This window comes from Myotis myotis, unplaced genomic scaffold (assembly GCF_014108235.1).
Source record: "Myotis myotis isolate mMyoMyo1 unplaced genomic scaffold, mMyoMyo1.p scaffold_m19_p_3, whole genome shotgun sequence".
Classification (NCBI taxonomy): domain Eukaryota; kingdom Metazoa; phylum Chordata; class Mammalia; order Chiroptera; family Vespertilionidae; genus Myotis; species Myotis myotis.
The window spans coordinates 173,858,928-173,881,533 of NW_023416335.1; the positions used below are offsets into that span (position 1 = coordinate 173,858,928).

General features: G+C 38.9%; 1 pseudogene; it reads right to left on the reverse strand.

Moving 5' to 3' along the window:
* Nucleotides 1-21,410: 21,410 nt before the first annotated feature.
* LOC118651385 lies at nt 21,411-21,923 on the reverse strand (annotated as a pseudogene).
* Nucleotides 21,924-22,606: the final 683 nt, after the last annotated feature.

Sequence of the window (22,606 nt, forward strand, 5' to 3'; positions counted from 1 at the left end):
TGTCCATCAGAGTGGAGGGACAGAAGTAGCCTTGCTCTCAAACCCACATGAGACACCCATGGGGAGGGACTTGAAGGGTGGCTCTCACATTGGGAGGGCTAAAGGCCATTGAAATGTGGGTCTTACTGTTACCAGGACCTCATCTGTGCGCTTAGGTAAGACAGTGGGTTAACTGTTTACCTCAAAGGCCCATTGAAAGGATTAAATTAGATAATAATGAGGTGCATGGAACTGTGCTTTGACACAAAGAAGGATCTAGGTAAATATATCAGTCTTAGAGGATTGCCAGGCACCCGAATGCAAAAGTGCAGAAAGAATACCCACAGATCCCAGTGTCCGTCTCCATTCCCACCCCCTTACCTAAGCATCCTTACCAAAACGGTAACAGCTCAGGACCTGAGTAACTGTCCTAGGTGGCGTCCTGGAGCTTCCGGCACAAACAGCACTCTGGGCTTCCATTGCCCATTCATTGCACATCAGAGGACAGACAGTCGCGTTGCAGTATTCTGTATGCTTTTGTCCTCAACCTCACTGGTGTCTCTTACGCATCTTGTAAATTAATAATATCCTGTGAAAGAGAGAACACTTTTGACTTAAAATAGTGCCAATATTAAATGAGCAAATCTGCATGAAGTTACTTGTAAGCACGTTATCCGGCTCAGAGGTTTTGATAGCCAAATCACCATCCCATTGTGGTGTCTCACAGTTTCTGTTGGTTCAATATGCTATTTTTAAAGCCCCTGTAATGTTGCCCTCACAAAAGGGCTGTAGGAAAAGTAGTCAGAAAAACAAAACACCTAATCAAATAAAAATAAAAATGAGGCTGCCTACCAAACCTGACAAAATAAAACACTGATCTCTCCCGGTGGCCTGCCACAGCTCGCTCTGCCGGCTCATGTACTGCTGAGAAGCCTACCTTGTCTTGATTGCATCCAAAGCGAAATTGCACCTGTGTTATTTAATCCCACGTGTACCAGGAATGCAGTGCCTCTGACAAACATCAAGTGCAAGCAGCTGCCTTCGCTCTTCCCAGCTCTCAATATGCAATTGTGTAGACTTTCCGAGTAATGCAAATTTATAAAGTGGGTGTAAATTAAACTATTAAAAATTCAAGTTGATTCAGTTAGATGAATGATTCAAAGGACAAGAACGTGGAGCTTCGTGGCTGTGCACTCAGCCTTAGAACATATTCATCAGGCCTGAGGAGAAGTGCTCTACTGCTCAGAGTAGCATGTGCTACGTTACAAAAGTTCGTCAGGTTGGGAGCTGCATTTTCTTTTCCTTAGGAGAACTGTCCGCTCTCCCAACCCTACTCCCTAACCCATTTACATTACAATGTAGAATCATAGCTGTCTTTATATTAAATGTAGAATTATAGCTATATGAGAACTTCAATGGCAACCAGTCCAGACACTCATTTTAAAGATGAGAAATAAAACTCAGTAAACTGCCTTTCTGGAAAGACAGTTTAAAATTCAGGAAAATGTTTATAAGGCTCTCTTTGCTGGGGTCTAACCTTAGAGGCCCCTAGAGGAATGCATTTTTGTCACCAAGCAAAAGGAAATATGATTCAAAAAAATATTTAATTTGGTCTCCCCAAGGAGACTATGAATTCTTCAAAAACAGGTATTATGTTCTATTATCTTTCCATCTTTAACAATGCACATAACAGACATTAAATAAGCATGAAAAGAATAAACTATCTCCCATGTGTGATATATCAAATATTCCACCTCCTCATTCTATTTCAAGAAAAAATAGTCAGATCTTCCTGATAAATTTCTCCAGTTATGGACTGTGCCAAATATTACATGTAAATTAAATACTGTAGAACTATTTTTAGTAGTTAGTCTTAACTAACTACTTGCTTACTTTCTGCCTGGGGATAAGAGAAGATACAGAAGACAGCAAAGAGTTGAAAATATCCATATTTATGTATACATGCCCAACTTTGGGTACTGCACATAAAATCATTCTCTTTAAAAAGAACATTCTCCAAGTCACGAAGATCTTGGGATTGGGTTGTATTTATATTATCCCTCATTATAATAAAATCATTATTTCAGTCCTTGCTGCACTAATTATGGGAAAGCACCCTACATTGTAGGCATTGTCTTTTTGCCTATAAAATATACTCTGTCTTGCTAAACTTGATTTGTTGGGTGAACTGTTGGCAGCTTATTGCCATTGAGATAGAAATAATAGCTTTGACCACCTCATTACAAATGTCCATACTAAAATGTGACTGCTTTTCTGCTAAAAGTTTCTTTTAAAAGCTACGCAACTGAATGAGATCTATAAATATATACACACTTTAATAGCTGATAGCTCAATTTTGAAAGTTAAGTTTATTTTAATAAACACTGCCTTATATGTGATCATTCATTTTAGGGACACCCTACATATATACATTTCCATCTATATAAAAGCCTAAGCAACTGAACTACCAGAACAACTGATCTCTATGATGTGCACTAACCACCAGGGGGCAGACGCTCAATGCAGGAGCTGTCCCTGGTGGTCAGTGCGCTCCCACAGCAGGAGTGCAGCTCAGCTGAGACCCATCCTGGCAGCCCACCAGCCTGCTGGCAGCCACTCACTCCCTCAGCAGTCCTGCAGGTCAAATCTCTAGAGAACGGGCCAGGTACCGATGGACCAGTGCTGCCGGCATGATCCTGACAGTGCCACTGGCCTCCTGGAAGTCAGCCTCGGGCACTGCAGCCGCTTCCCCTCCCTAGATGCTCTGCAAGGAAGATACAATATAAAAGCAGCTGCTAGGTGGCTCCCAACAACCAGCGCAAATGTCAGCGGGACGGATCCAGATCCCGGGCCCACAAGGGCATCCCACCATCCACCCAGAGAGCCGATTGTGTCCTGGAACACCCCATCACCACCTCCTCAGGACCCAGCCTGTGCACAAATTCGTGCACCGGGCCTCTAGTACATATATAATATGATTTGTATACATTAACAATATGCTTATGTCAACAAGTAGTTCTCAAGTACTTTCTGAAAAGGCCCAATGATTATTATATAAAAAGTGTGCCGCACCAGCACAGCCAGGTTCAGTGAGCCTGAGAAGGGGCAGTGAAGGAATAAGAAAAGACAGACAAGAGAATAAAGCTGGGCACTAGGTGGAACACTGCCCTCTCTGATGGAGATACGGTGCCATGGCCTGCAAGCCTAGTCTTTATTTTATAGCCAGATTCCACAAGGCAAAGTAAGGGTATGGTCAAGATGTTTATAACATTCTCGTGGGTTTCAAATCTACTCAATTACATGCACCTGATCAAGCTTTGTTTACTTGCTGCACCTCAGGCAGCCTGTATCACCTAGCCACCTAGGAGCCGCTCTCCACATAAAAGTATTATTTTATTTAGTTCTTAATAAAAGAACTAAATAAAAGTTTATTTTTTTAAAATATTAAAGTGCTACTAATTTAGTTCTCACTAGAGATTATCTGCCTTGAACTGACTTCTTCAGTCTTGTTTTTAAGTTATTTCTTTCTCTACTGTCCTCAAAATGAAATCAAAGTAAGAGAAAAATAATCTATCTTGAAATGCTTGTGATTTTTTTTTTGTTTTCTCCATATTTCCCTCTCCAAATTATGTTTTTACAAAAGGCCTGGATATGCAAAAATATTTATTAAAATATTTTCTGTGGATTCTAGTCCAACCACCTTGGAATATATGTGATCTTTTACTTCCTATCTCAAGGATTAATTTTCTTTCCAAGACTTTAGTTCAGCTGAGGAAATACAATAAGCAATTCATCCAGGCTATAATTTCACACTGTGGAGCTTCTGGCAGCCTGCCCCTCCTCCTCATTTCTTTAGATCTTCCTCCCCTCCTCCCTTCCTCCTCCTCACTCCTACTCTCCCACAGCCCCCAGTATCTTCCCTGTAAGCAATGCAGTTGCAAATTGGAATGGTAGGAAAGCTCCTCTGGTCACTCAAGCATAATAATTTGCTTTCTATTTTTAACAACAGATCTACTGGTAAAATAAATCAAGTGTTAGGAAAGTTCTATAATTAAATGTCGTGTTCTGTGCTTCTTTCTGAGGAACAAATAAATTTTTTCCTCCATAGGAGGAGTGATAAATGATTTAGAGATTTGGAAAAACTTCACCTCTGTCCCAAAATCCTTGATCTTGAAATATTGACTATGCTGATGAGAAATGCAGACGGTCCCCAGCAGGTCAGACTTAGAGAGTGCCAGGAAGCTTCCTGTGGCTGCTCAAGAGAAGGGACAGCAGTGCCTCTAGGTTCCCTTTCAACATTCAGCTCATAAACTAGATCCATCACTACCTGTATTGTGTCCACAAATTATATTTTAGTCTCCCTTTGCTTCTGCTCTGCCTGGTTGGAATGGAGCAATAGGAATTAAGGTGATAGATATCAAAGTAAATACCTTTTAAAAACCCAAGCTAGCCACAGAAAAGTAAATGCTGTTGTATTATCCTAATATATAAAAAGCCAGGGGCCAACACAACCAAAACAACCAGATGGATGACCAAACAGCAGGCTGCATGGGGCAACAAGGCCGGCAGAGGGGTTAGTGAGGGACAACCAAATGACTGAACAGCAGGCCGGCAGGGGGCAGTTGGGGGCGATCAGGCTGGCAGGGGGGCAGTTGGGGGAGACCAGGCCAGCAGGGGGGGGCAGTTGGGGGCGACCAGGGAGGCAGTTGGGGTGACCAGGCCAGCAGGAGGGGGCTGTTAGGAGCAACCAGGCCAGCAGAGGGGGGTAGTTAGGGGCGACCAGGCTGGCGGGGGTAGGGGGCAGTTGAGGGCGACCAGGCCAGCAGGGGGGGTAGTTAGGGGTGATCAGGCTGGCTGGCGGGGGGGGGGGGGGGGTCAGTTAGGGGCAATCAGGCAAGCAGGCAAGTGAACAGTTAGGAGCCAATGGTCCCGGATTGTGAGAGGGATGTCTTGGATTGGAGAGGGTGCAGGCTGGGCTGAGGAGACGCCCCCATCCCTCATGCACGAATTTCATGCACCGGGTCTCTAGTATATTTATAAATGTATACCCCAAAGCTTCTCATTCCATGTTCCTGTTTGTCTTAGAGGTGAGGCCACACTGATCCTCTCAGAGTGATTTGCAAAAAAGGTGGTAGCTAACGGCAAGTTCTGTGCAGCATGACTTATGGGCATTAAATGCCATTCCCAGATTGATTTCAGCAAAATCCCCTGATCTCAGGTATATCAGTGATGAAGATTCTCATCACTCACAGTAACCGAGAGAGGAACGCTGGTTATCAGAGGCTGGTGGGTGAGGGGAAGGGACGGATTCTGATCCAAGGGAACAGACTTTAAGAACTTAAGTTATGGAGACCTAATGTACAACCTGGTGACTATAGTTAATAAGGCTGTATTGTATACTTGGAATTTTCTGAGACACTAAAATATATACAATATTTATTTGTCAAAAATAATTTTAAATTTTTAAAAGTAGCATACACAATAATTAGAATGGAAATTTTAGATGAATCTATATGACTTTCATTTGTAAACTGAATCAAGTGTCTGAGTGTAAATTATCTCTACTTCTTTCCCAGAACAAATGTGATTTTATTCAGTCCCCCCACATATTCTTCAGTTTTTAGCTCTATTTGTCACATGATAGTCACTCAAATATTTGTTGAACAAATGAATTAATAGTCAGACATTCTCTACCTTTTGTCTATGGCCCCTTTTTCCTCCCAAGTACAGTAGCTAGTTTGGATTTCTATTGAGCTTATTTAGCACTGATTATTCATCAAATTTTTCAAGGTTATTTTGTAAAATTACTTTAACCTTCCCAGGGATTAGCTACCTCTCAATTCCCCATGTCCCTTCCATTTCCTTCTTCTCCTTCTCTACTCCCAAACTGTGAAGCATGATTTTTTTTTGGCATATCCTGTTTGTGTGCTCATTTTTTAAATATATCTTATTGATTTCAGAGAGGAAGGGAGAGGGAGAGAGAGACAGAGACATCAAGCATGAGAGAAAATCATTGATCAGCTGCTTCCTGCATGCCTCACAACCTGGGCATGTGCCCTTGACCAGAATCAAACCTGGGACCCTTCAGGCTGCAGGCTGACACTATCCACTGAGCAAAACCAGTTAGGGCTGTATGCTCATTTTTAATCATTGATTTACAAATCATATTACAAGAAATTAATACTTTTTAAATTCAAGAGATAATTAGATGAAACTATTTGAAAATTTATTTCTTTGATTTGAAGAATAAATTACTGTGCTTAATCATATCATATGTTCTATTATTCTAGGTTAAAAAATAATAATTCCCTAATTAACCATGGGGGGATGATTTAGTTGTGAAAATAAATAAATATATTCCCATAAGAAAAATAAAATGTGTAAGATCAGCTCAGATTTTCTATAGTAATAGTTAAAATGTTCTTTGTTTATAGCCTATCTGATGAGATGATGACTATCCAACCAAACTGATAATAAAAGATGGTTAATACTTCTCTCTAGAAGGCGGCTGCCTTTAACTAAGTCACCTGCAAGGAGGAAGATTTCATAGGTGGAATTTTGTTGTCATTGTTATATTGCTTCTAATTATTCTCCCTAAAGCATTTAAGACTAGAAGGAAAAATAAATTAACATTTATTAAGTGCCTATGATGTATGAGCTGCCTGATAAATGCTACCTCATTTAATTCTTAAAAATATATTATTAAGCAGCTATCATTATACCCATTTTAAAGATGAGGAAACTGAAACTTAGAGCACATAAAATCTTAAGCAAGATCTCACAGGTAGTAGATGTTGAATTCGGGACCCAAACTCAGGTCTAACTCCGTTTGTGCTTCTGTACCAAAAGCCACCCTCTGAAGTCTTACATGTTGCTCTCAATCAGAATATTATTACATGGATCTTCCCATAAATGCTAGTTTTCCCATTGCATATTTCATAATGATCAAATTTCACAGTGATCATCTTAAATGCAATGAGATTCATCCCTACTGAAAATGTAAATTAGAACCTTAATTCTTTTTTTTAAGGAGACTTTATTTCTGTTTATAGAAATGCTCTACCCACTGGAAAAAAAGAGGCAGTAAGAAGTGACCTCTGCTCCGATTTAATTATGTTCATTTGTCACTGGGATTTTTCTTAGAATTTTAAAATGAGCCAATAGTGCAAACCAATTAACAAACAAAATGAGATTACACTCAAAAACTGTAAAGTCAAACATCATTCCTGGTAAATACAAATATTAATAATTAGGGTTTTAATTAGAATAAACTTTAAACCAAATGAGGTATGGAGATAAACATACCAATCACAAGTCATTGGCATAACAAGTAAATGTTTTAGCAGAAAATATTTAAGTATGCAAGTAAGCTCTGAAAAGTCTTATTACTCTCCCCTCTTATGCCAACTTTTTAAACACCTTTGTTTTCAATTTTTTTAATACAGACATCAAATATTGAAATTTTCTCACTGTGACAGCATGAACTCCAGGCCTTTACTAACATCCATGACAAAGAGGAAACAAAAATAATGAAGTCAAAAGTCTGAAATTGTTTTCTTCATATAGAAACATCTTGAGTTTTCTCTGGCAAACTTCAATCTCATTGCTCTATTTAAAAGAATAGCTATTATAACCTTGGAAGACACATTCTGAACTTGAAGTTTTTAAAAAGTAGAAAGATTACCTTATGAGCAATGTGAAGTAAAGCAGATAATTAATAGGGTGATTATGAATAGTATTGATACCTAGAGAATTATGTATATAAACCAGTGATGGAGCTTTGTTGTATAAAGTGCAATCATTTTAAGGGAGACAATATATTGCTACCAAAGAAGAAGCCTAACAATACAGGAAAGCCATATTAGCTGTCTTGTCCATGGTGCTATAAGTGACAGGTTTAAAAATGTATAGGATCGCCCAGACAGCTTTGCTCAATGGTTGAGCATTCACCTCTGAACCAGGAGATCACAATTCAAATCCTGGTCAGGACACATGCACAGGTTGTGGGCTCCATCCCCATTAAGGGGTGTGCAGAAGGCAGCTGATCAATGATTCTCTCTCATCGTTGATGTTTCTATCTCTCCCTCCCTCTCTCTTTCTCGTTGAAATCAATGAATATATATTTTAAAAACAATAATAAATAAAATAAAAATGTAAAAGATCAATAGCCTGGGAAAGAAAATCTATACAATGTAAAACCATGCAGTCAAAAGAAAATAATAAGGGAGCTCTTTATGACTTATATAGAAAGATCTCAAAATAACATTAAAAGAAAAAATTAGGATACAATACAATGTGTAAAATAATCATTTTTGTTTTTAAAAAAATTAGAAGAGGGGCAAGACCATGGATGCATTTGGATTGTATTTACATAAAATATCTCTGAAAAGATGACATTTGATACCTGGGAGGAGAAATGGATGGCTAGAGGTAGGCAGGACAGAGATTTTTTTAACTGTACATTTGTTCATTTTAATTAGCATGTACTTTGACCCAGAAACTCCCTACCTGGAAATGTTTCTTATAAATACAGACATATTTCAAAATACAAGTTCAAAACAATATTGACTATAGCAATATTGTTTTTTAATATATTTTTGTTGATTTCAGAGAGGAAGGGAGAGGGAGATAGAGATAGAAACATCAATGATGAGAGAGAATCATTGATGGCTGCCTCCTGCATGCCCCCTACTGGGGATCAAGCCCACAACCCAAGCATGTGCCCTTGACTGGAATTGAACCTGGGACCCTCCAGTCCACAGGCCAACACTTTATTCACTGAGCCAAACCAGCTAGGGTGACTATAGCAATATTATTAATAGGAAAAAAAGAAAACTTGAGAAAACCTAACAGTGTACCAGTGATTGATTTACCTACGTAAATTGTGGTAGATCACCAATCTACTCAGTATACTCAGGGGAGGAGAATTCCTGTAAACTGAATAAACCACCCCTCTGCCATCTCAGATGCCTGCTCCTTATTTGCTACCTTGAGGTGAATCTTGAGGAGCCTATTTGGTAGCATAACTAAATGGTCTTGGGTTTGTAAAAAAGAAATCCAAGAACTGCATGTGAAATCCAAGAAACCCAAATGTGAAGAACTGCAAAGGGGTCTACATTTTACCCTACTTGCAAGCTAACAAGCTAGTCTGCCATAATTTCAAGGATGCCTGCAGAAGACACAAGTACTTAATTATTCACAGCAATATCAGTAGCCAGAGTTTCAGCATTTTATTATGCTAGTCCCTGTGCTCCAACTCCAATGGGATGACGCAAGAGGACCAGGTGATACCTGCGCACATGGTAGGCTATATTGCAGGAGAGGAATTTAGAGCTTAAAAATGAATCTCTTAAAATGGGCAGTAAGCATATCTGCCCTTTGCTCTAGAGGGAGGCTCTTTTCCAAGACTATAAACACATCTGGCTTTTCCCCTTGAAGGAGACATTGTCTCTGCCTTACAAGTCTATTCACCACACTAACATCCTTGAAAAGATAGTTCAGAAGAAAGATAATCTTTGTGTCCCTGTTTACAAAATGCACAGAAATACAAGAGACACAAGGAGAATTGTCTCCCAACAGTAGCCACTTCTCATTTCCACACCATCTTGGCTTCTGGTGCATTTTCCAATGAGTACACTACCACATAGGCCACTTGAATTAGTCTGACAAACAGAGGCTGGGACCCAATCCATTCAACTTTTCTCACTCAGTAATAAATAGTCTTAATTAAGATGAGCAACAAGACTCCAGGCCCGAGGATGAGGCCAACCTACAGGACTGACCCCAACCATGCCCTGCTGGGTCCAGGACTAAGCAGCTAAACAAATACCAGAAACCATCAGGACCTACATTAGAAATCCAGCTGGCCTTCACCTTATGCTTCTATATTGACCTTTCCACTTAGCTGGAGACAATAATTCAGATAAAGCAAAATACATATATTATCAGTTTCTCATTCTCCACCTTAGCACCCCCAAAAAGAAGTCTTAGTCAATTCTCTCACCCACAAAAATGCTTGTCAGAGTTGGCATTATTCTGAATGCATTTTTGCACTGAGTTGTTACACTTCAGTATATTTCAGAAAGTCAAATATTTTATATCACTTTATCTAATTGAATTCCTATTAGGGGAATAGCTATCTACAAAGTGAGCATAAATAACAAGTCAGTTATCCTTCTGGGAAGCTGCTGAAAGTAATAAAGGGTAACTTCAATTTGGAGAGCTTTCTATAGTCTTCTAAGGACTATTGAATCAAGTGAAGGTCTTTCTTTAAACTCTTTTTCTAAGTTTTTTGTTTCTTTATTGATTAAGGTATTACATATGTGTCCTTATCCGCCCCATTGTCCCCCCCTGGTGTCTGTGTCCATTGGTTAGTCTTATATGCATGCATATAAGTCCTTTGGTTGATCTCTCCCCCTTACCCTCATCCTCCCCTACTTTCCCTCTGAGGTTTGATGGTCTTTAAACTCTTAAAGATGTCTTGTGACTACCTCTTAGGTGCAAGTCACTGTATTTTCAGGAGGAAAGCAAATTAGTGCCTGGCTTCCACACAAGAAGTGCATTCTCAGGGGTACATGTGGTACCCCTGGAGAGAAGTACTGTTTACATTTTGGGGATCCCCAAGAAGAGCTTACATCAAGCTAGGGGCCCAGGTTGACAGTGCCTCCAGTGCAGCCTACCAGTGAGCTAATAAGCTTTAATATTCCCAGTTCAGTTCAAATAATTGAATTTAGGGTTTTCTTTGTTGGTTTTTGTTTTTTGGGGTTTTGTTTTGTTTTTTGTTTGTTTGTTTGTTTGTTTCTTTTGGAAGAACTGCCCAAGGGAAGTCAGAGTCCTCCATATTCTGTTTGTCTAGGCCAGTGGTCGGCAAACTCATTAGTCAACAGAGCCAAATATCAACAGTACAATGATTGAAATTTCTTTTGAGAGCCAAATTTTTTAAACTTAAACTATATAGGTAGGTACATTGTTATTAACTTAATTAGGGTACTCCTAAGGCTTAGGAAGAGCCACACTCAAGGGGCCAAAGAGCCGCATGTGGCACGCAAGCCGCAGTTTGCCGACCACGGGTCTAGGCCACAACTTGGATGGCACATTTTTTAACCTCTCACAGAAATCACCTATGAGTGTCTCTGGAGTCTGCCCCATCCCCATTGCCACAGCTGTTGCTCAGTCATTCCATGGGATGGACAAATACCATCTGATTGGTGTGTTAAAGGATTTTTACTTCCTTTGTTCTATGGGAAAGCAGGGAGAGAAAGAATAGCAAACTGCACAGAATCTGAAGCTAAGATGCCTGGATGTGGATCCCGACTAGCCACACTTTTGTTAATATTAATATTGATCTGATCAGGGGGAAAAATATTTTTTAAAAATATATTTTATTAATTTTTTACAGAGAGGAAGGGAGAGAGATAGTTAGAAACATCGATGAGAGAGAAACATCCATCAGCTGCCTCCTGCACACCCCCTACTGGGGATGTGCCTGCAACCATAGTACATGCCCTGGACCGGAATCGAACCTGGGACCCTTCAGTCTGCAGGCCAATGCTCTATCCACTGAGCCAAACTGGTTAGGGCAGGAAAAAAAATCTTTAAGTATTGGGAAATGGTCAAGCTCACAGTATCACATACAGATTCCTAAAATTTATAAAGATTAAAAACTCCAAGTTCATCTCACAAGTCAATCACTCAAAGACTTGCTCTCCAGACAGCCATCACACTGCTATATACAGCAGATGGGCTGTATAAATACTTCCTATATTGTCACCCAGAATATTAAAAAAGATATGTACTCAAATGTTGGGATTTATTCCATTAATAATTTATATTTTATAAACAAAATGCTAATACATGAAAATTAATTTTCTAATTATGTTATCTTCCACAGACAATGCCTTTATCCTAAAGTCTATTTTAACAATGACCTTTTTTTCTCCAAGAAATTTTTATTTAATTATGAATCAGCAAGAAGAGAGATTTCCTTATTTATTTTTAATCCTCACCCAAAGATATGATTTTAATTATTTTAGAAAGAGAGGAATGGAGAGAGAAACATCAATGTGAGAGAAAAACATTAATCTGTTGCCTCCCATATGCACCCCAACCATGGACCAAACCCGAAACCTTTTGGTGTACAGGATGACATTCCAACCAACTGAGCCACCCAGCCAGGGTAATTCCCTTTTTAATAAAAAATCATTTGCTATTATATATTTTCTTCTCAGTTTTATTAAGTTATAATGGACATAAATATAATTTTAAGGTATACAGCATAATTGCTTGACTAATATTAATGATGAAGTGATGACCACAATAAGTTTAGTTAACATCCATCATTACAAATTGATACTAAAAAAGGAAAGAATTTATTCTCAAAAATTCCATCTGTGTCTGATCATTAGTGATAACCAAATATCAACAACATTTTTAATATCCATGTTCAACTCTATATAATATTAATCTTTGGGGGTTTTAAGTTGCTTCATCATGTTTTATGATGGTCAACCTATCCAAAGAATTCTTCCCATCCAAATAGCCTATTCAAATAATTATTTACAAAAAAATATATTACATATCTGGAAAGTCAATTACATGACTGGAAAGTCAATACCCTGACAATAGCTGAAATATAATATTTTATATTATAATAGCTTTTAAGTGATGACTTGTTAAATACATGATTTATCACATTACAAAACCAAAGAAAATAATTAAAAAGCTATTTGACAAAGGCGGCAAGAGCATACAATGGAGTAAAGATAGTCTTTTCAATAATGGTGTTGGGAAAATTGGACAGGTACATGCAAAAAAAAAAAATGAAACTAGACCACCAACTTACACCATACAAAGAATAAACTCAAAATAGATAAAAGACTTAAATGTAAGTTGTGAAAACATAAAAATCCTTGAAGAAGACTGCCGGAAGCCGGTCCATCCTTGCTGCTTGACACAGTCGCTGCAGGAAAGAAACATCTGCACAGCATATGTTTCAAGGGACCTGGCGTATATAGCATACTGTTCTTAATATGTTTGCTCCCCTTAGCGGCTGTGTGTTTTAACCAAGGTCACCTCTCCAAGAAAGGTTGTTTCCCCAGGTAGGAATTATTCCCTGAAGTCAGGGAGGGGATGCCTCTCCTAGAAAGGTTGTTTCCCCAGGTAGGAATTTTTCCCTGAAGTCAGGAAGGGGATGAAACTCCTTAACTAAGTGCCAGGCGGGTAGTTAATCCCGCTGTATAAATACTTCCTATATTGTCACCCAGAATATTAAAAAAGATATGTACTCAAATGTTGGGATTTATTCCATTAATAATTTATATTTTATAAACAAAATGCTAATACATGAAAATTAATTTTCTAATTATGTTATCTTCCACAGACAATGCCTTTATCCTAAAGTCTATTTTAACAATGACCTTTTTTTCTCCAAGAAATTTTTATTTAATTATGAATCAGCAAGAAGAGAGATTTCCTTATTTATTTTTAATCCTCACCCAAAGATATGATTTTAATTATTTTAGAAAGAGAGGAATGCTTAAGCTACATAATCTTTACTCCCTGGAATGGAGATAAGAAACGCCCTAACCTTTGTAATAGAAATTGACAGGATTAAAATCAACTGGGATAAATACGGATGTAACAAGACAATAAACAGCAGAACCTCTCTGGAGATCCAGACCAGAACTTGGCTGGAGATCCTGGCTGGAGATCCTGGCTAGGCTGCTGATCAACTGAACATTGTCTCCGTGTCCTTCCTTCTTCGCCGACTCCGTCTACGCCTTTGGGAACCCCTGGACCCGCTGGGGTCGGACCCCGGCAGAAGACATCGGCAGCAAAATCTCAGATATCTCTCATAGCAATATGCATATACATCTCCCAGGGGCAAAATAAGCTTAGGAGATAAAAATAATGAGAATAAATAAAAATAAAAAGCTTCTGCACAGCAAAATAAACCATCAACAAAATAAAAAGAGAGCCCACTGTATGGGGGAACATATTTGCCAATGATACATCTAATAAGGGGTTAATTTCTAAAATATATAAATAACTCATACAACTTAACAAACGGAAGACAAACGAACAATTAAAAAATGGGCAAAGGCCCTAGCTGGTTTGACTCGGTGGACAGAGTCAGCCTGCAGACTGAAGGGTCCCAAGTTCTCTTCTGGTCAAGGGTACATGCCCTGGTTGCGGGCTCAGTCCCCAGTAGGAGGCATGCAGGAGGCAGATGATTAATGATTCTCTCTCATCATTGGTGTTTCTATCTCTCTCTCCCTCTCCCTTTGTCTCTGAAATCAATAAAAATATATTTTTTAAATGGGCAAAGGACCTAAATAGATATTTCTCTAAACTGGACATACAGATGGCCAAGAAACATGGGAAAAAATGCTCAAAGTCACTAATCATCAGAGAGGTGCAAATTAAAACAACAAAGAGGTATCACCTTACACCTGTCAGGATGGCTGCCATTAACAAATCAACAAACGACAAGTGCTGGTGAGGATGTGGAGAAAAGGGAACCCTAGTACACTGCTGGTGGGAATGCAGACTGGTGCAGCCATTATGGAAAACATAACGTATAAAATTAAATATGGGACTGACATTTGACCCAGTGATTTCACTTCTAGGTATATATCCTAAGAATCCTGAAACAATCAGAAAGAATATATGCACCCCTATATTCATAGAAGTGCTATTTACAATAGCTAAGATTTGGAAACTGCCCAAGTGCCCATCAGTAGATGAGTGGATAAAAAAGCTGTGGTACATTTATACCGTGGAATACTATGCAGCCTGAAAAAAAAGAAGGATCTCTTACCCTTTGAGATAGCATGGAGGGACCTGGAGAGTATTATGCTAAGCAAAATAAGCCATTCAGAGAAAGACAAGTAGCACATAATCTCACTCATATGTGGAATCTAATGAACAAAATATACTGATAATCCAGAGACAGAGAAGCATGGAACCGACTTCGGGATTTCAGAGGGAAGGCGGGGGAGTATGGGGGGTGGGTTAGAAAGACATCAACCAAAGAACTTATAACCCATAGACACAGACAATAGTGTGGTGAAGACCTGGGGGAGTATGAGGTGGAGTGAGTCAATGGGGAAAAATAGAGACATCTTTAATACTTTCAATAATAAAGATAATTTTTTTTAAAAAAACTACGAACACAAAATATATTTTGAGTACTTACAAAATTTTGGTTATGTTCCATTAGTTAACAAAAACAGGCCATAAATAGAAATTGTCCACCACGCTCCCCACCCCACTAATCTCCAACCACGTTAGCGTTTTTGCCATTCCTCAAACATGCCAAGTTTGTTCTGGCCCAAAAGATTTTGTACTTGTTATTTCCTTTTGTACTAATTGTATATTTCTGTGCACCAAGATACTTTAAACTTCACGACTTAAAACAATAGGCATTTATTATTCCACACTTTCTCCGGGTCAGAATTTCAAGAGAGGCTTCGCTGTGTGCTCTGGCTCCAGGTCTCTCATGAGGTTGCCATAACACATCAGCTCAGCTATCTGAAACTTGACTGAGGGCTGGAGGGTCCACTTTGAAGAAAGCTTCTTCATGTGGCTGACAACTTGGCACTGGCTGTTGGCAGAAAACCTTAGTTCTTCATCAGGTGGCTCCCCCCTCCATAGAGTTGCTTGAGCATCCTCATGATATGGCAACTGGCTTTCCCCAGAAAATGCTCTAAGAGATTAAGGTGGAGATATCTGGCAATGCCTTTTATGTCCTAATCTCAGAATTTGTACTCCATCTTTTCCACTGTACTCCACTGGTCACATAGACCAATCCTGATACTGATACAGTGTGAGAGGTGACACAGGACATAAACACCAGAGGCAAGGATCTCTGGGGATTGTCTTGGAAACTGGCTACTACACTCCTCTCAAATCTTTTTATTTTTTCTTAGCTCATCTATTCAGGTCTCTACTGAAATGTGACCTCCTCAAAAATATTTTTCTACCTGTCTAAATAGATTCCCTTTGCTCTGTGACCTTCTACTCCCTTATTGCTACATTACTATGACTGTACATTGCTTTTATAGGATTTATCAATGCCTAAAATTACATTATTTATTCACTTACATGTCTAATTTCTTTTATCATCTGTTCTCCAAGCTTCATGATGGGAGAAACTTTGTCTATATTATTCACAGTGCAGACCAATCACCCAGCACAGTTTTTGACATGTGATTTTTGAAGCAATGATAATTGATTTACACTCAGTCTTTATTCTCTGTCACACAGTTTGCAACTACACACAGAGAGAAATGTTAACCCAAAGGCTAACAAATCACAAGACTACAGCCCCATAATATTACTTTTAAGTGAATTATAGTTTTTGTTAGTAATTGAAGTTTTCATTATTAATATGAATGATTTTACCTTTCTAACAGAAATTTCCAGGATTTATAAAAAAGTGAATGACTTTAAATATTAAGTCTAATAAGAAAGAGTAAAAGAGATTACTTGGAAATATATGTAGATGAATAGAGATGTTAATTTTGGAAGGAGCTTAATGTCATTAAATACCATTACTAAAGTTTTTAATACTTCTGGTTCTTGTACCTTTTTATTATCTCAGTATACCTGATATACATGTAACATCTGTCATTTTGTCACTGAACAAAGTAAAGAAAGAAGTATACTTGTTTAAATAAATGAAGGATAGTTCTTTCTACTGACCTGCTTTTCTACCCGCAACTCTCTCTAGGAGGTAAACTTACAACTTGCCCCTTCACTGCTAGAATCAAAGTTAAACCTAACATTTAGGTTTCATCTAAGATACTATAGTTTATATTCTTCACAAAAAAAGAATGATTATAAATGTTCTGTCAAATACTCATTTCTGCAGAGTCATTTGCACCCATGCAATTACATTATCCTGGAGATATGCTCAGGCTAATAGCTCTCATTGCAAATGTAATTATTCCAGCTTTAATCCATAATTGAGTAGCAGAGCTCAAATGGGTGGGGCAGTCCATAAATGAACCTCTGACTCTAAGATCAAAGTAAGCAAAAGGATATTCATTCTAAAGAGGATTGCTAAAAAATTTTGTCACAGGTAATAGAATTATTAAGATGGATATAAAATTAGAAATTATTTAATTTATTCTCCTAGCCAAAGCAAAATTTCCTTCACAATACCTACCCTCTGTTTGAACTCCTTCTCTCAATAGAAAATAAGGCTTTCAATCTGCTTTTTATGATGAGCCAAGTAACTCTCTATGAAGCTTCCACATTCAGATCCTAGCTCTCTATTCCATGAACCATGACAAAATAAGGCTTTCTACTACTTGTCCTTTAAATTCGTGGCTTTCACATTTGGGTGGGTGCACACTGAGTCATCTGGAGAGTATGTGATTCTAATGTGCAGGCAGGGTTGAGAACCACTGTGTTTGGAGAGAGCTATCTTGTTCCCTACACTATTAATTTTCTCTTGCCCAAACTAATTCTTCCCTTCTCCTTCTATTATTCTTCATATGACAACATTTCTAAATTCACTCATCATCTTAATCCCCTGAATATGCTCTACTCAATGGAAGTCAATCTTTACATGCACTTAGCATTCTCCAGTGGTCTGAGGAGTGCAGAACGAAGTTGCCATTGTGATTTCTTATTCTTTACAGATTGAATTGCATTCGTGTCTGAATAACTGTGTGGCCCTGGTACACACAATGAGCCTATAGCCACCAAAGCTCTTCATTCCTTTTCACATAAACTAACACTAAACCATGAATCCCCAATCCTCATTATTCAAAGTTGATTTTGTGTATTTCCTGATTAAATTTTATCCCGCCAAAATTCCATCTTGTTAGTCTACTTTCATCTGTTCTATTTTTAAATGAGTTATTATTCAATTATACAATGCATTAATTAGCCAAGGGCCAGGCCAAGATCAGGGTGAGACAAGACACTCTCTTCAAAGACAAATTTTCAAGGGCACCAAACTCTCAAAACTCAAGACAAATTTTTTTTTCAGCTTTATAGAAGTATAATTGATAAATAAAATTGTAATATATTTAAAGAGTACAACATGATGATTTCATATATAGATACATTATGAAGGGATTCCTACAGCAAATTTCATTTATACCATACAGTGTTATCAACTATAGCCACTCTGTTATAAAGTAGATCCTCAGACTTACTCATAACTAGAAGTTTGTAACCTTCTACCAGTCTCTCCCTAGTTCCCCAACCCCAAGTCCCTGGCAACCACCATTCTATTTTCTGTTTCTGTAAGTTCAACTCTTTCTTTTAATTTCACATATAAGTGATTCCCTGCAGTATTTGTCTTTCTCTGTCTGACTTTTTTACTTAGCATAATATCCTCAAGGTTTACCCATGTTGTCAAAAATGGCAGGATTTCCTTCTTTTTTATGCTAAATTATATATACTGGTATATATATATATATATATCCCAGTGCACGGATTTGTGCACATTGAAAGGAAATTAGCCCTGACCGGTTTGGCTCAGTGGATAGAGCATCGGCCTGGGGACTGAAGGTTCCCGGGTTTGATTCTGGTCAAGGGCATGTATCTTGGCTGCAGGCATATCCCAGTGGGGGGTGTGCAGGAGGCAGCTGATCAATGTTTCTCATCTATGTTTCTGGCTCTCTATCCCTCTCCCTTCCTCTCTGTAGAAAATCAATAAAATATATTTTTAAAAAGAAAGAAAGGAAATTAATTAGAAGAAATATTTTAATATTGTTATTCTCCCTTTCTCTGTAATAGAAGTGTCAACCAAACTCACTATTGACAATGACAGATCGAAGCACAGGTGCGTGATTGGCGCCAGTGAGACCTTTATGTATATAGATAAACTTGCTTAATTAGACCTGCTTTCTGACTTAGCTAAACTTTTTCCAGCACAGTGAAGCACCCCAACCTCTCTTTCAGTTAATTGTCAGCAACACAGCAGTAAATATCAACACAAAGCAGATTATTATTGTAGATCATGCAGGGAGAACAAAGAGTAAAATATTTAACTGCAGCAGTGTTTGACTATATTCTGCGTAGTGAGAAAACCTGAAGTCATTTTCAAGCTCCACCATTTCTTACTTCTTTTCCGTTGGGTCGAGTCTCTAAGCTTTCTAAATCTCCGTTTTCCGGCTAATGAAAAGAAAATAGGATTCCACTGAGTCTCCTACTACAGGACTTCTGCGAGGATCAAATGAGATGAGGCTTGGGAAAACACTTCATAGACATTTGGTTAAAGTGTGAAATGTTTGCACCTGGCTATAAAGCAAGTCATGTTCCTGGGCTGCAAAAACTGCAAGGAAGCTAGTCGTCACTAGAGCGAGGAAGCTGGGCATTGCTACATGACGTCATTACCCAGGGCCCACAGTGACCGTTTCTAGGTTGGGCTGTGGGCCTCATTTTGCACCATGGGGTCTCAGCAGCATTGGCTGCGATTCGGTGGGGTGTCGCTTCAGAGTGGTGGTGGGGCCTGTGTCCCACTTGGAGGAACCGAGTGTTGCTTTGTGGGCACCAGGTCCTCTGTGCCAGTGCATGTCACAGCAGGTCCTGTGTTGAGCGTCTGCCCCCTGGTGGTCAGTGCTTGTCATAGTGACCAGTCGGACGGTTGGACACTTAGCATATTAGTCTTTTATATATATAGATATCATATTTTCTTTATCCATTCATTCATTAATGGACACAGAATATGTCCATGCCTTGGCTATTCTATATAATAAAAGCCCAATGACTGAACAGCAGAATGACCAGAACGCAATTGACCAGTCGTTCTGACATGCACTGACCATCAAGGGGCAGACGCTCAACACAGGAGCTGCCCCCTGGTGGTCAGTGCGCTCCGATAGTGGGCACACCTCTCAGCTGACTGAGATGAATGATGCTTCCACAGTGGGAGCAGCCACTCAAAGGGCAGGTCAACAGCTGCTTGGCTGACCAGGATGAGTGGTGCTCCCACAGCGGGCCTATCCCTGCAGGCCATGTCCCCCACCAGTGCACAAATTCATGCACAGGGCCTCTAGCTATGAATAATCCTGCAGTGAACATGGAAGTACAGATATTGCTTCAAGATAGCAAGTAATATTTTATGCAATATTTAAAAAAAAAATCTATGCAAAAAAAGTTTTGATATACAAAATATCAAAATTTAAATAAGACAGACTATTCTTGTTTGTTTGTTTTATGACCCCCCCACATTATTATGCAAGGGGAACAATCATTTTCAAGCAGCCTGCAGCTCCCAGGCCAGGGTAGCCACTGAATGCCCCGCAACCCCACTTCATCGATAAACCAGTGGGTTTATGAGAGCTGATGATGACATGCAAACAGACTGGCCAAATTGGAGCCATATATATATGGTTTTTTTATTGTAGATTTTGTATTACCTTCTCCATTTGGTTCACAAAATTGGAGGATATTTTTGTAAGTGTATAATTCTTTTAATCTCAGGCTTCAGTAAGGTGCCCCACAGTACTGCAATAACCATTCCCAGATTTGTTACTGTAAATTAGATAGACCTGATTTCTATATCTTTGTCTAAGACAGTGGGTCTCAACCTTCCTAATGCCGCGACCCTTTAATACAGTTCCTCATGTTGTGGTGACCCCCAACCATAAAATTATTTTTGTTGCTACTTCATAACTGTAATTTTGCTATTGTTATGAATCATAATGTAAATATCTGATATGCAGGATGTATTTTCATTGTTACAAATTGAACATAATTAAAGCATAGTGATTAATCACAAAAACAATATGTAATTATAGATGTGTTTTCCAATGGTCTTAGGCCACCCCTGTGAAAGGGTCGTTCGACTCCCAAAGGGTTGCAACCCACAGGTTGAGAACCGCTGGTCTAAGGCATTAATAACTATATTTTCCAGGAGAAATTCAAGTATAAACCTTAGTTCTCTAATTGAGAGAGCTTGCTCTAACTTAAAAATTGTTCAAGCAACTAAAAATTCACTTACCTGCAGTCATTTGTTTCACATTTTTTTCATCTTCATATTCCTTTACCTGGGCCACTCATTACTATACTAACTAAAATGAATTATATTCTTTTTAAAAAACATATTTTTTATTGATTTCAGAAAGGATGTGAGCGGGAGAGAGAGAGATAGAAACATCAATGATGAGAGAAAATCATTGATTGGCTGCCTCCTGCACGCTCCACACTGGGGATCGAGCCCACAACCTGGGCATGTGCCCTGACCGGGAATCAAACCATGAGTTCCTGGTTCATAGGTCAATGCTCAACCCTGAGCTATGTGGCTGGGCGAATTATATTCTTCTTAATTTTAATATTTGATAAATTAGAATAAATTACTTTACATGTCAGAAAAATATCAGGAAACACCATTTTATTTTAAATTTGTTGTAAGTTTTGTCTTTATATTTCTTATCTACACAGAAAAGAATCTAATTCTTTTTTTTTTCTTTTTTACAGTGTAAAATTTTTATATTTAGAATTAGGCAGCTGGACTCAGTTTAGATGATTCCAATTTTGTTGGCAACATCCAAAGCATCATAGTCAGGAGCCATATGCCTTCTTCTCACCATCAGGTCTGATCAGGGTGTTGACCTTGGCCACATCAATGTCATAGAGCTTCGTCACAGCCTGTTTGATCTGGTGCTTGTTGGCCTTGACATCCACAATGAACACTAGTGTATTATTGTCTTCTGTCTTCTTCATGGCTGACTGGTAGTCAGGGGGAATTTGATGATGGCGTGGTGGTCAAGCTTGTTTCTCCTGGGAGCGCTCTTCCTAGGGTATTTAGGCTGCCTCCAGAGCCTTAGTGTCTTTGGCCGTCAGAAAGTGGGTGACGTGCGGATCTTCTTCGTTTTGTGGCTGTGGACGCCTTGCAACACTGCTTTCTTTGCCTTCAAAGCCTGTGCTTTGGCTTCGGCTTTGGGAGGGGCAGGGACTTCCTTCTTAGCTTTCGGCACCATCTTTGTAAAAAGGCAAGAATCTAATTCTTATATTTGATTTACTTAGGACAATTGCTTTTACAAATTATTTTTTTCCTTCCAATAGCCACACAGAATAAAAAGATGGAAGTTATAAACTATCACATATTTATGAAGTAAAAAAGAATTTTATAACAACTGGAGATGTTCAGACTTAAGGGTGAGCCAGTGATTTCCTTGTCACTGGATGTGTTTAAGCAAAAAATGTACACCACTTGCTGTGAACGTGGTAGTGATACCCCAAATGGCAAGCTTGGACTCTTCTCGCAGGTTCTTGTCTTACAGTTTGAAGAATAAAATTCTCGGACTAAAAGATTTTAAGCAAAAGTGTGGAAGTTTATAGCAAGTGTATACAAACTCCTGCTGGGGAGGGGTCCCCAAAATGGAGAACCCTCTCTCTCTCTCTCTCCAAAATGGGAAAGAGCCTAGTCCTGTGAGTCTCTTTGTCTACGGGTTTATAAATGCTAGTAGCGTCTTCGTCTGTTCATCCTTATTGGACCCTTCCTTATTTTATGTCCCCCGTGTTTTCCTAATTGGCCACTTTCCCCCTTTCCCTGCATGGTGTCAGTTTCAAAGTTCCAAAGCTCACCTGCTGCCCCCCTCCTCTTCTTCCCCTTATTTTATAACAGTCTTGTAAACAATCTGGCGGCTTGGAGCTGTCTCTG